This window comes from Ursus americanus, chromosome 13, assembly GCF_024610735.1.
Source record: "Ursus americanus isolate L20-20 chromosome 13, mUrsAme1.1.p, whole genome shotgun sequence".
NCBI classification, from domain to species: Eukaryota; Metazoa; Chordata; class Mammalia; order Carnivora; family Ursidae; genus Ursus; species Ursus americanus.
Window position 1 is genome coordinate 66,997,781 of NC_142139.1, and position 15,739 is coordinate 67,013,519.

The following is a 15,739-nucleotide window of genomic DNA, read 5'->3' on the forward strand; positions in this document are numbered from 1 at the left end:
TGTTCTTTGTTTCTTTTCTTGTCCTTTCCTGTCTTCTTTTGGATTACTCAGCTATGTTCTAGTATTCCATTCTACCTCTTCTATTGTCTTTTTAACTATACTCCTTTTCATTTTTTAATAGTGATTGTCTTAGAGGTTACAATATGCATTCTTGTCACAGTCTGCTTTGAATTAATGACATTCCAATTCCCTTATAATTATATTGTAAAATTAAATATAATTTTAAATATACATTTTCATCATTTTTGATAGTGTTGAATATATTTTTCTCTTTTCATACATTATAAACCCCATAATATATTTTTTTCATTTAAATAGTAAACTGCATTTTAAAGAATTTTAAAAGGAAAAATTGTCTTGTATATTCAACCATATATTTACCATTTCTAGTGAACTCCATATCTTCCTTTCAAATTTTCAATTGATACAATATTAAAATTTTATTCAAAATATTCAAATATTCAACTGGTGTAATTCCACTGCAGCCCAAATATCCCTTAGTATTCTTTTATAGTAGGTCTGCATATCTCAGCACTTTAAAGATTTTATTCCGCTGTCTTCCATGAGAAATCAGCTGCGTTTTTCCCCTATATGTAATGCGTATTTTTCCTCTGGGATTTTCTTTGTATTTATACTGCTTGGGATTCACTAAAATTCCAGAATTTGTGTACTGTATTTTTTTATTCAAATGTGAAAATTTAGGTCTGATAGTCTTTTCTGTCCTAGTCTCTTATTCCTTTCCTTCTGGGACTCGAAACGCACATATGTTTGGTTACTTGATTTTATCTCATGATTGCTGGGGCCCCATTCTTTTTTGTATTTTACCCTTTTTTCTCTCTGTGCTTTAGTTTGGATGATTTTAATTCATTTTTCTTCTAGTTCATTGTCCCTTTCTTCTGTTTTGTCCAATCTAATATTAACCTCATGCAGTAAAACATTCATTTCAATTGCTTTTTAATTTTTTAAAGAATTTTTATTTTTAAGTAACCCCTACGCCCAACATGGAGCTCAAACTCACAACCCCGAGAGCAAGAGTTGCATGTTCTACTGATTGAGCTGGCCAGGTGCCCCTAAAATTTTGCTTCAGATTCTTCATTTCTCAATTCCAGGATTTCCACTAAGCCCTTTTTTACTGTTTCTGAAACTCTTTATAGATTCCTCTATCTCTTCATCCATTTACTCTAACTTTTTCTGTGGATTGTTTAACATGCCTTTAATGTAAAAGAAAACTTTTTTCCATTTAAAATTCTTTAAAATACAAATTACTATTTAAAGGAAAACATCAATAATATCTTATTGGGTTTATGAACTCTAGAGGAAAAATATAGAACACACTTTTTAAACTATTAACATATTTAAAATATTTGATTGCTATCTTAAGAAAATTGTTAATTCTAACATCTGGGTTGTTAAGTTTGTTACTGTTCACTCATTTTCTCTTAATCTGTGTCACATTTCCCTGCTTTATTGCGTGTCTTATAATTTTCTATTGTATATTGGACATTGGGTCTCAAAGAATAGTAAAGACTGAAGAAAGAAAGTGGGTATGGGCAACATGGGGGAGGGGATAATCAATATGATCCAATCAGGAGTTGAACTGTTTGGGGGCAGAGTTGTGGATTTCATCCCCTAACAAGACAGACATTGGAATTTGGGTATGAGGTATCTTTGCTTTTCAGCACAGCCTCTAACTCATTTCTTCTGTTGGAGCTGAACACTTTGAGGGCATCAGAAATTGAATTGATTGGGTGTTTAGTCCTAGTGTTGGTTAGACTCAACTTGCCTCTGCCTTCAAACACTTTGAAGGTAAGTTTAGGCTTCTTTCTCTGGGAAGGGACCAAAGCCTGGACAATGGCTAGCCCTCAAAACTGAGGGATGGTGAGACCAGAAGACCATGAGACTTTAAAGCCACCAAGATTTGTAATCCCAAGTTCAAAGTAGCAAGACTGTGAGATCATGAGACTCGAAGGCAGTGAATCCAAAACCATATGGCTTTGAGAGCACGAGATTTTTGAATACATGAGACTGCTAGATCTTGAGAGTTCTTTCTGCTACAGTGCTGTATCATCTTGTGAGGATGCTTCTCCTCTTGCCTGTGTTTATTCAGCAAAATTAGTGAATGCTTGGCAGACAGGATTATTTCTGCATTCAGAGTTCCTCCAGATTCAAATCTGATGATATCAATCTCTAAGTCTGCCAAAGTTTGGTAGATTTCTCCTTGCCCAAGCAAGCCTTCTCTGGCAGCCTCAATCCCCTGCTGACCCTACCCCCAATCTCAGCAACCGAACCCAGGAGTAAACATCTTCTCTCCCTTGCTTGCCTTGGAAGAGCTCATCCTTCTGAAGTTTAGTTTTTTCAGATTTCTTTGTGTTTGCAGCTCTTTAATGATAATAAGTAAAACTATGATTTTTGTTTTATTTGGTAATTTCTTACTGTTTTGGCAGGAATGAAGGTCTTTCACATGTTTCTGCATGCTAACCAGAAGCAGAACTCTGAATATTCTTTCTTATGTTTTTATTTGTGGCTGCACAGTTTACACCCTAGTGAATAGATTTTGTTTTTCAATTGAATAAGACATAGAGATCCAAATTTTGTGAAAAGGATAAAATGCCATGCTAGGTAATATGCTTGGTGTGGACATATGTTTTTAAATTCCTTTTCTGAAGCATCTTAACAGTGTTTATTTTTCTTCTTTCAAAAAAATTTAGTTGCTTCAAAGCAGCAATAAAAAGTAGTTCTTGAGGCATCTCCCCAAAAGAAGTAATTCCTAAAAAGTACTGAGCAAAGGAGCACTATTGAAGCAAACACTTGGTTTCTTAAGGAAAGTGCACCAAAGAGCCAAGCCAATAGCAGTGTATATGCTCTGTTGTATTTGCTTTTTAAAAAAGCCTAAGTGCTTTATAATAAGTTCTTATAATGACACAGTCAAATTTCATAAAAAGAAGAGAACTCTGAAGGAGGCAATATAAATATATAGACATGAAATGACCCTCGAGGTAATGAACTGAGAGGTGACAGCATTTCCTCATTCTAATTAAAAGGTGAATAATGTCTTATCTTGGGTACAAATCTGAGCAGTCTTCCTTTGGGCTGCCCCACTGCTATGGCTATCAAAAGACAGGTACAAGAACAAGACAATCAATAGGATAAATGCAGGTGGGAGAGCAGATCTGAATAGGTAAAGGAAGCGTGAGCTAAGATCAGAAAGAGTTAATCAGCATAAGATGCCAAGTTCAAACTACAGCAACTACAGATTCTAAGATCCAACCCAAGATCTGAACCACTAGAAGAAAATAGAGAAACAAGATTTATACTAAGGATCCTGTCCAACTGTCCCATTGCTCACCCTACACATAGAACTTTGTGGACCCAACATCTCAGCCTGTGCTAAGCTACTAGCAATTGATTTTTCAGCTATCTTGATGTATAGTATTTGAGGATGGAACTAGAGTGGAGGGGGTGCCTGGGTGACTCAGTCAGTTAAGTGTCTGCCTTCGGCTCAGGTCATGATCCCAGGGTCCTGGGATTGAGTCCCATGTCAGGCTCTCTGTTCAGCAGCGAGTCTGCTTCTCCCTCTACCCCTCTCCCCTCATGATCTCTCTCTCTCAATCTCAATCTCTCTCTCAAATAAATAAATAAAATCTTTTTTAAAAAAGGGAACTAAAGTGGAGGTAGAGAGAGGAAGACTAGTATTTACTGAGCAACAACTAAATACTATGCACTGAAAAGACAATTCCTATTTGAAAATTACCCCCAAGGCTTGACTATTTTGGTTTGTCTTCCCCTTGTGTTTCTATAGCTTAGCAAAAAGAGTAGAAATGAAAGAAATTAGAAGTATTTTTAAAATACTGGAGCAGATTGGGAGGATTGAGGCAGGGGGAAGGACCCTAAATTATTTCCAAGACATCAACTATTTAGGGGCACCCAGGTGGCACAGTCAGTTAAGCGTCTGACTGTTGGTTTCAACTCAGGTCATGATCTCAGGGTCATGAGATCAAGCCCAGCACCAAGCCCCAAGCATGGGGCTCCACACTCAGTGGGGAGATTTTCTCTACTTCTGCCCTTCTTGCTCATGCACTCTCTCTCTCTCGCAAATAAAACAAATAAATCTTTTAAAAAAAGACATCAGCTGTTACCAAAATGTTTTTAAAGATTTATTTATTTATTTATTTATTTGAGAGACAGAGATTGAGCAGGAGGAGAGGCAGAGGGAGAGGGAAAAGCAGACATCTTGCTAAGCAGGGAGCCTGACACAAGGCTCAATCCCAGATCCCCAGGATCATGACCTGAGCTGAAGGCAGACACTAAACTGATTGAGCCACCCAGGCACCCCAACTGTTTACAAAATTTTTGGAATTCAAAATTTAGCTTCTTGCAGATTCATCAAGCAGTCCATCAGGAGCAAAGATATTTTGAGTTACCAAATTCTCATTGAGGGTTTCCCTGGAGCCCATGGTGGGCATTCTTTGTACTTTGAGCTTTCCTACCATGGTCCTTATTTCCTTTCTACTGGAATTTGAAGTGGTTACATAAAACCCAGGGAAAGGAACCAGTTTTTAATATCCAAACCACCAAATCTAAATCTGGGTTTGTGAGCCTCTAAGGCTTTATAAAAGGGGAGGATAAAATCAGCTTAGCCCTTACCTCAAACTATGAGACATTTAAATTCTGGTTTATGATGTAGGCTGGACTAGTATAAGCTATCAAGAAGTTTCATGTTCCATTGTTTTGTTTTGTTTTTATGTAAAGTAAAAGTAAAAAGACTGAACTGACCCAATTCCTTCCTGTTTGATTAATGGAACTGATTATGGAGTTGGAAGAGGTAGTTAGAGGTCAAAGGAATAGACTAGAACAACCTGTGTTTCCTTCTCAGATTTACCATCAATTGACCAAATGATCAAGACAGGTTCCTCTTATTCCCTAGGATTCTACCTTCAGCCCCAGTCAGAAGGAGACTGCCCTTGTCCTTGCACCTAGAGGACTCCATTCTGACCCTCCTCCTGTGGAGGAGTCCGTGGGGCCAAGAGGACATGCCCACCTGGAAGCCATGCCTGCCCTCTCGACTTCTCTCCATAGGACCCTTGATTTCCTTTCCCAGTTGGCCCCTAGACCACTTTCATGGCTTGCATAGGCCTCTGGTCCAAGATTGCCCTCACAAGTGTTGACTGGGCCACCAGTGTGCTTACTGTTTTCCCAACTGCTGACCAAGGGAGACTGTTTCTAAAGCATGTGAATGGAACTTGTTTGTGTGACTATAGTGTCAGTGTATCTACATGCATGCCAGTTGAGTGTCTCAAAGATCTGACAGATCCATTTGAAAGTAAGAAGATAAGAGAGACAAGCTGAGGGCTGAGAACTGGCTCCTCCTAGGCTGTCAAGGAATCCCAGAATTTAAATGCAATTTGGCCTTCCAGGTCTTGATGACAACATATTTGCTAAGGTATGAGGCTAGAACTTATTTTATTTAGCATTTTTAAAGCTTGAGGTATGAATTCTAAATATTTAAACACATGTATGTGGGCCACCATGTATATTCTTGTCTTGGGACTTACAAATGTTAAAGGGGGGCCTGTCTCCAGAACACTTCCTTTTCCATGATTATAAACATGCTGACTATAACCAACAATGGGTGTTTAAAGGTCTTTGGAAACCTCAAGAACCTTAAACTATTTTTATTTCTCTCCTTTCAAGTTTCAAGCGGTTGCAGATAGCAGTCTAGAATTGTCCAGGTTGATAACTAAGTCACTTATTACAAAAAGCTCCAAAATTTATAGCAAATAGTAAAATCTCAAGTAGAGGTAATATTTTCAGAAAACCAATACCACTCTAGCTATTATTAATTTTACATATCCATATTACATATGTTTCTATGTCCATGTTGCCAGAAGATCACAAGTAATTTTTGTTTTCATTTATACAGCAAAAGTCAGTTGAGTTCCTATCATGAGGCAAATTATGCCATATGCTATGGATATAGACAACTCACTACGAAACTGTGATAAGAGCTATTATAGAAGAGTGTCTGTAAAAAAAAAAAAGAAGTGTGTCTGTAGTGTTACAGAAGAGGAGCATCAAACTTCTTAGTTAAAAATAGCTAAGAAGAGGCTCACTGAATCTTAGGACTGGAGAAGAACATAAAAACCATCTAGTCTAAGACCCAGCACCAGCACAATAAATGAAAATAGACCCTTGTACACCACCATGAGATATCAGAAGGGAAAGAGATCTTACAAATTTTTCAAAAGAAAAATGTTTGAGTTTTATACAAAGGATCAGAACAGCCCCAGACATTTTAACAGTAATACTGGAGTGATGCCATAAAAATTATAAGGAAAAAGTATTTTCAACTTAATTTCCAAACCTAGTGAAACTATTAAGTTAGTCTAAGGGTAAAACTAAATATGTTTTGGGATGTAAATTCTCAAAATACAGATATTTGCAGGAAGCTACTGGAGAATGTCCTCCATTTTAAAAACAAGGGAATAAACTAATAAAGATGTAAACATGGGCCCCAAGTAATGGAATTCAATATCAGAAAAATAAGAGAAATCCCCAGAGTGATGACAAAGAGTAATCCCAGGATGGCATCAGGCAGTAGGCTTAGCAACAAACAAGCCCAGATTGAAAGATCAGAAGGCTCCTTCAGTTATGTCTCCAAAAAGAAAAAAATTGGTAAAAATACTTAATGCATTGAGACATATTGAGAGATAGCTGGAGGTTGAATTAACAAGACCATAGAAAATATAGCAGATAAAGAAAATAAGCCAATTATTAAATCTGGGAGAAATAAATACTTACACAAGAAAGAAAGAAAAGAAGAGTACTCTATGTGGCTCAGCTGTGAATAGCATTTATGTATTCAGGTTAATTTAAGCACTGATGATAGATCTAACCAAAGTGATATTATGATATATTTATATTGGGAGAATGGAAACATGAATGCTGTGCATGCGTTTGTTGGTAGTAGAGTGATGGTGATGTAAATTGGCTAAATTCTCATTTTCCATAATTGGTAGGTCAATATAATGCCTAGGACTGAAGAATCAAGAAATGGCACTTACATGCAGGTTATTTATATGCACAAAATTTTAATACTAAAAAAAAAAACCAAAAAACTTAAGAGTTGAAAATGGTTGCCTTTGGGGAACAGACACCAGTGATTGTAGGGAGAGGGGGCATGCAACTACTTGTTTCGTAAAGAGCTCTGTAGAGGTAATTGACTCTTTAAACTATGAGCATGCATAACCTTGACAAAAACAGAAACTACATTTATTTTTTTCAAAGATTTTATTTATTTATTTTGAGGGGGGAGGGGCAAAGGGAGAGAGAGAATCCCAATCAGACTCCATGCTGAGCTCAGAACCCAACACGAGGCTCAATCTCACAACCCTAAGACCATGACCCAAGGCAAAATCAAGAGTTGGATGTCCAATCAACTGAGCCACCCAGGTGCCCCTACATTTATTTATTTATTTATTTATTTTAAAGATTTTATTTATTTATTTGACAGAGAGAGAGACAGCCAGCGAGAGAGGGAACACAAGCAGGGGGAGTGGGAGAGGAAGAAGCAGGCTCATAGCGGAGGAGCCTGATGTGGGGCTCAATCCCATAACGCTGGGATCACGCCCTGAGCTGAAGGCAGACGCTTAACCGCTGTGCGACCCAGGTGCCCCTACATTTATTTTTTAAATATGAATTCTAAAAGCTCTTTGTTGGGGAAAAAATAAATGAATGGGTTGTACTAGATGACAGTCAAAATATTTCAATGTGTCCAGGATTTTATAGTGTAAAAAGTACTTCCATATTCACAATCTAATAAATTTCTGTGTGGTAGGTTATTATTGTCCTCATATTACAGCTGAAGAAATTTAGGTGTAAGGATGTGAAATGCCTTACCAAAGTCCACATGGCAAGGATGCGGCCAGTGAGACTCAAGAGCAGGTCTCCTAACTCAAGGTGTTTCTATAAAATCACTGCCTTCTAAAGCAGCTCTCTGAGCCCAGAATAATCTGTAATGCAAGGCTGCCTTATTCCTAGGATATTGGTGGAAGTGCAAGTATTTGGCTTTACAGTTGGGAAGGACTTTATAGACAATCTAGCTCAACCCTCTCATTGTACATATAAGAAATATGAAGTTCACAAAGACTTTTCAGGCCACCAAGATGTTCAGTGTGCAAAAGAAAATTTTGATCAATGGGAAAGCATTACTTAAATTCTCTTGAGTTGCCTAGATCCAGAAGTCTTCACACCAGTCTAACAACGTAGGGCTTATTTTTATTTTATAGATGAGGAAACTAAGGCATATAGGGACAAAGTGCTTAGTCTGAGTTCAAATAAATGGGATTTTTCCTTGAACAATTACTTCTAGTCCACTTCCTTGAGGTAGGGTCCTCTTGGATTATACAATGTCAAGGGAGTTAAATTTTATATAAGTCTGACACCGTTGTGTCACTTTGTCCTGCTTGGGCATGGTTGCAATGGAGTTCTTCCATGGTAACCAACCCAATTCAATTTCTGGAATGAGCAAGTCCAATGAAAGGAAATGCTTTCCACATTTTACAGTTTCTCTCATTGTCAAAGTGACTTCATAGATTGTTATTTCTCAAGCATTTGCAGCCCAGTAACCTGACAATTTTCTACTCTTGTTTGTTTGTTTTATCATGTAAAACAGTCCAACAAAGCCCCATACATGGCAAGAACAGAGGAAAGTTTATTTTGCTTGCAGTGCACACAACTTTCCAAATAAGTAAGTTTCTTTTTCAGGTCAATTAAACTTGTGTTCAATAAAATCGCACAGGAGACAAGAGGGCTAGAACTGTCAGTTATTGATTACATCTTGGTTATACCTGGAGAGAGGTTCCCCTGACTGAACTTGATTAAAAATCATTTCCAAATCTAAATTTCCACAACATCACATCATTTTACATTATCCTCATTTATGTGTCTTCCCTATACATCACCCCTCTGAGCTTGCAGACTGAAGGGTCTGCTGAAGATGGTCTAGTCATGTATGCTTCTCAAATTGTACATCAATTTGTTGAAAGAGACCGTGACCCTGGGATGAGCCATTGTACCATTGGGAAAAGTGATGAATGCTTTCCTTGTCAAGGTAAGTAGAAAATTAGGGGAAAGAACTCTAATAACTTCATTTATAAGCATCATCGTGGAATGAGCTTCTCCATGTAAGTACATTTTCCAGTCCTCAAAACCTAGCTATATTTTTCAAAGCCCCCATTTTTAACTATAAAATAGAGATAGTAGAGTTTCTCTGGTTCATTTTGTTTGTTTATTGTGATCATTATATGAGTGAATGCATTTTAAGCTGCTACCAATAATTCCTGTCATATTGTAACTACATTTTGAATGTTAGTTTACTTCCTCCTGAAAGTGTCAAAACTCTAAAAGAAAAAAAATGTACTCTTACTTCCCTGACTTGTCAGTAAATATGCAGAATTGCCACCCCAGCCATAGGATGCTCTCATTTGCTAGTAAGATGATATATATCCAATGGTAGGACATTCTAGTCACTTAACAATAAACTCAATAAAATAGAGTTAGACACCAAAAATGGACAAAAATGAAATTATCATACCTCCAGATTGTTTATGCTTTTTCAGAGAATATATGAAAATAAGAATTTTTAAAAAATTTATCATAGACTTAGTTAAATTATGAACCAAATAATGTGCATGTTTGTAGCAATGGTCTATTCTGTCACCAAATAGTACAAAATGTCAAACATGGAAAAGGAGAACCCAAGTTCAAACCCTGACTCTTCTACTCATTACTTGTGTAAACTTGAGGAAATCTCTCCATTCTGAACTTAGTTTCCTTACCTGTAAGATACATATCACCTTCCTTAAGAAGTAAGCACCTGCTTCATACTAAGTCAACAAATAGTAGCATTTATATTTATCAAAAATAATGTAATTATTCATAATAATACAGATGTGATCCTTATGTTCTCATCGAAATTGAAAATCATGTTATACCAAGTATAAAAACAATTCAATTGTTTCTGCTTCTCTCAAGGGCAGATGCTTCTTCAAATTGATTTATACTAATGAAAATGAGATAAATTCCACTGATACATTCTGCCAACAGGTCCCATTATTTACTTGTATTGATCATCTATGATTATCAAGTTCACACTATTGGATAGACCTACAGGAAAAAGATAAGGGCTGCTAGCATTTATTATTTATTCTATACAAGGCATTGTGCTAATTGCTTTAGCACGCATCAATTATGTTATTTGTTCCTACTAAAAACAATACGAGGCAAGAACTAGGCTGCCCATTTTTCTTTACCACCTAAGGAAATGAAAGTTTGCTGAGGTTAAATGCATTGCCAATGCTAAGTGACAGAGCTTGGATTAAAATCAGGGCATGTCAGATTTCAAAGTTTACACCCTCCAGTTCATCAGAGATGGAGCTATTCCTCTGGGATTACAAAGGATGTGAAACAATCTGCATTTTATGGGCATGTCTTTTCCAGAGTCCAGTGAGAAGCAAAAAGTCTCTGTATTCTGGTGAGAGTACGATTTTTCCTACTTTATTGATTCCTTCTTATTTAACATTTTCCAAATCCTTGAAAAAATGAAGGAGGATAAAAATGTTTCTTCCAGTTAACTGAAAAATGAGTTCATCGAGATGCTCAAATGGGATATTCTACACCTCTACTCTTTTTCATGCTATCTGAAAATACCACTGCAGTAAATTGTGGGTTTTCTTGTTCTCCTATCTTTCTTTCTTTTTATTCAAATGGTACACGAGAGTAAAAGATGTACACACTTGTTAAGAGAGAAAATCAAAAGTAATATTTTCATGAAAATATATGTTGCTTTCCCAAGATATCAAAACAAGCAGTCTATTAAACCAAAGTAATGTTTTAAATAAATGTAATACTTACTGGGAGTTTCATTCTGGAAAACACACACACACAAAATACTTCATGTAAAGTTCAGACATGTCTAACAGAATGTGACTTTGTCCAGAAGGTGGAAGAGAAAGAATATTTGTTGAGAGAATGTACAACTGTCTTATACTCTGTCAGATGCTATGGTCTTCCTAGAATCTTACAAGATTGGGAACTTTGTTCTCATTTTACAGATAAGGAAATAGAGGTCCAAAAAGTGACCAAGTATATGTCCTTTTAAAAATTCCTAGGAAATGGAGAAATTAGGATCTGAATCCTACATCTGACTGATGCCAATAAAAGTTATTTTCATTCTATCATATGCGAGGTGATTTACATAGTGACCTCTAAACGTTCTCAGTAATATTACAAGGTAGGTGTGATTCTCTCCATTTGTAAACATCAGGAGACTGAGGCTTAAGTAGACTAAGTAATTTCTCAAAGCCACACAGCTAGTAAGACATAGAGCCAAGGGGGCGCCTGGGTGGCGCAGTCGTTAGGCGTCTGCCTTCAGCTCAGGGCGTGATCCCAGCATTCTGGGATCGAGCCCCACGTACGGCTCCTCTGCTATCAGCCTGCTTCTTCCTCTCCCACTCCCCCTGCTTGTGTTCCCTCTCTCGCTGGCTGTCTCTATCTCTGTTAAATAAATAAATAAACTCTTAAAAAAAAAACACATAGAGCCAAGATTTTAACCTTGGCTTACTCATCTCCAAAACCATCACTTTCCAAGGTGCCATGCGGTCTCCCAGCAGAGTTAATGACCACACTGGCCTTAATTAAGATAAACTAACAGTAGATGTGGAAGCAAGAACCTACAAGAGAATGCCATGGTCTCCTTGGAAGTCATGTCAATTGGGAATAGAATGGAGGGTGTAGTTAGTATGTGAGACACAATTTGAGAAACAGATTCTTGACAGTGGGAAAAAAAAAAAGGAAAGGAAAAAGGTAGTCAACCCATGAATGGAGGAAAAGAAGAATCACAAGTTCCCAAAGTAAAGCTGCTGCAAATCAGTCATAGCTAATGACAAATAGAAAGATAAATGCAGTCATCTGAAGAAATCTGTGACCCAAGAAGTCTTCTGATATGGAAAGAATATGTGCAAATGTGGGGAGAGGCCTCTCTGAGAACCCAGGGTATGCTTTGACTGATTTAAAAAAAAAGTATGCAAAGTAACAAAATCGTCTTTTTATAGGTAACTTAGGGAAAACATTTTAAAAATACAATAAAGAAAAATATAAGAAATTAATAATAATAAGGTCACAGCATCAGCAGGCAGCCACAACCCCTGCCTTAGTTGCACCTATACTTGTATGTCGTCATTCTGGAAAGAAAGGAATTCTGAGTTTAACTTATACTAACTTTAGTGATCAGTTCCTGAGAGCCCCACACAGTTGTGTGGGAGAATATGTATGATCCCAAAATGTGTCAGCCTGCAAGTCCCAAGTTAAATGCTAAAATATCTCAGGGAAGGAGATTGATGAATAGAATTAAAAAGATGCAGCAATGGGGGAGGGGGTGGCAAGAGGATCCAAGAATGATGGGAAAAAGAAGACAAGAAGTGTAAAGCAAACTGCATCTGTATATACATATGGTTGAAATTGGAGTTAGATTAGAAATTACTCAGAGGCTAATTAGTGCTCAGAGAGAATGCCTTTGTCACTGGTGTGATCTAAGTACTTTGTTATATCCTGAACAATGAGGGACTGGCTGTGCTGCCTTAGGGTAGTGAGTAATGGCCTGTGCCATCTGTGGCTGCTCTCAGGCACCTGAACCCAGGAGGAGCCACCCTTCCAGGAACCATCACACCAGAGAAACTGAGTCTGTGCTGTCCCTGCTGCCTGCCTCCAGGGCCATTCCAGGAGTAAGGAGGTCTGATCTTAGAATAAGAAAGACTGTTAATGAAAATAAGCTGAAATTGTTGTCTTGTAAAGGATTTCTTTCCTAACTTTTCCCTTTCTTTTCTTTTTTTTTTCTTTTTCTTTTTGTCTTCCTTTCTAATAGATGTTTTACTACTGGTCTTTGAAGACAGAAAAGAGAAAGAAATGCAGAGTGGAGCTGCCTGTGATAGAGAAGAAAGAAGATAAGAAAAGTGACCACAGATGTGAAATATGGAGGAGGAAGAGGAGCAGTGATAGGATTCAGAAATAACGTAAAACCAGAAAAATGTTTTTGAAGACCTTAAAAGTAAGTATGACATACCACAGATTATTGTTAGGTGCTGGTGTCATACCCGACGATCTCATTTTCTCATTTGTAAAATGGAAGTAATTGTATATGCCTCATAGGATTTTGCCAGAATAATAATAGCAACTATTTCAGAGTGCTGTCAAAATAAAAGGAATTAATACATGTAAAGTGCTTAAAACATGTCTAGCACATAGGAAATGTTCAATATTGATAGCAATTGTTATCATTTTGTTTATGTTGTTAGTAGTAGTATTAACATTATAGAAAACTATAAAGTGCCAAACACATTGCCAGATGCACGCAAGTTTTTAATAAATGACTATTATAATAATAGTAATAGAGTTATCATGCTATTATTATTGCTATTTGAATAAAAATGGGATATATATCAAACTAAAATATTGGAAGACTAAAAACTTACATACCATAAGTGAAAAGACAGAAAATAAAGGAGACAATGGGAAAGCACAAAACAAGATCAAAGTAATAATAATTAAAACAAAAGATCAACTTTCATATAATATAAACATATATCATATGAAATAAAAACAAAGCAAAGCATGAAAAAGAAAAAATAAGTTAATCTTATATGTTGGAAAGGGGAGAAAATATAATTTGCAGACACTATAATGGTATCATAGGAAAGCACTAGAGTATGACCTGAAATACTAAAACTGAAAAAGTTCAGGAAGGTGACAGGCTAAAAGATAAGATCCCAAATATCAAGATTGTTTCCATATACAAAGAGATATAACAAAACTGTAAGGAAAGAAGATCCCATGCACAATAGTGCATAAAATAGAACAAGACCCAGAGCAAGAATAAGAGTAAGAGAGGAGAGATGAAGATGTACAGAACACTCATAATACGTAGAAATGAACTGAGCAAGAAATGTGCAGACTTTGAGAAAGAAAGCCATAGTCCCTGTGCATAGACAAAAGATTTGAATAAGTTCAGAGATAAAATGTATTTCTTGTGGATAAGGTAAAATGATTCATAAATTTATTTAGAAGAAAAAAAAACCTCACAAAATCTAGCAAAAAAAAAGAAATGAGACCTAATTCCTTCAGCTTGGATTAAAACAATATAAAGCTGTGCTAAGTAGAACACCTTGACACTTCTGGGATAAGGTAACAGTAGCCAGCGTGTATTAGTTGCTTTCTTTGTTCCATCCACTAAGTACTTTCCATGCATTAACTAATTTTATCTCATATACATAACAATGCTGCGAGGTACATACTGTTTTTATCTGCATCTCAGAAGAAGAATGCAGGGCAGTTACATTAAATAACAACCTCCCTCGCCGCTGATAAGTGTGGACCTGTTTGAAAACCTAGGCTTCCTCTCCTCAGAGCTTATAAAAGATGTTTAGAAGAACTTAATAAATGAAAGTTTTAATCTTTAAATTTATTTTTACATAATCTAAAATGTCAACTAATACCTCAGAGCTTCAAAGGAAACACAGTGTCTCACTCTCCCACATGCAGCCACCTTTAATTATTTTAGGTGTGGCTGTTAGTATCTATCTTTATGTTTTTCAAAGTAAAACTAACATTGCTATTTTTTGATACTTTTGTTTTAGACCTTATCTACAAGTTCCAGGTCTGAAAGATGAAGATTTATCTCTCTTATGCACAATAGTTTCCTGTATTCACCTTATGGCAATTAAAAAATATTAGTTAAATCAATATTAACTGTTACATTATAATAATATAAATATTACTTACGAAGTCATGCAGTAAACCGTCATCATATTTTTCTCCTTGTAACGAAGGGTCACCTCTTTTTGAAGTTAATTCTTGCCCCATTTTCTTGTTCACATTGTCTCCATGTGCTTATCACAAATTAAGTCCCCCAAATGTCCACTATGATTATGAATATCCTCTTGATATATCAAACACATCAATCAGAGAAACTAATCTTATTAGTTTCATCTTGTTTGTTTGTGTTTTTGTTTTGTTTTGTTTTGTTTTAATATTTTGATGCCCTCCATCTTCTTAATTCTATCCAGACAGGTTACTCTTTAGAAATACTTCACCGATGCTGTCTGGATAAATCTCTTCATCATAATCCCAAGAATTTTCTTCACCTCCCTCTTGTGTTGAGTTCCTTCTTTCCTGGATCTTGTGTTTTTCTCTTTCTTTCTTTCTTTTTTCCTTTCTTTTTTTCTTTCTTTCTTTCTTTCTTTCTTTCTTTCTTTCTTTCTTTCTTTCTTTCTTTCTTTCTTTCTTTCTTTCCTTCCTTCCTTCCTTCCTTCCTTCCTTCCTTCCTTCCTTCCTTCCCTCCATCCACCCCTTCATATTGGTAGACTACATCCACAATTAATTCCCGAGAAAGGTATAAGGAATGTACAAGTTTGAAAATTGCCTCCTCTGAAAATGTTCTTATTCCACTCTCACAATTCAATAGTAGTTCAGATGAATATGAAATTCCAGTTGTGAATAATTTTACCTCAGAAATCTGAGGGCATTGCTTGTAGCTTCTAGTGTTGCTATGGACATACCCAAGTCAATTCTGATTCCTGAACTTTCATATATGATCTGGTTTTATTTTTTTCCCCCTCAATGGAAGGTTTAGGTTCTTTTTTATTTTGAAATTTCACAGTTATATGTGTTGGTGTGGAACTAGGAATTC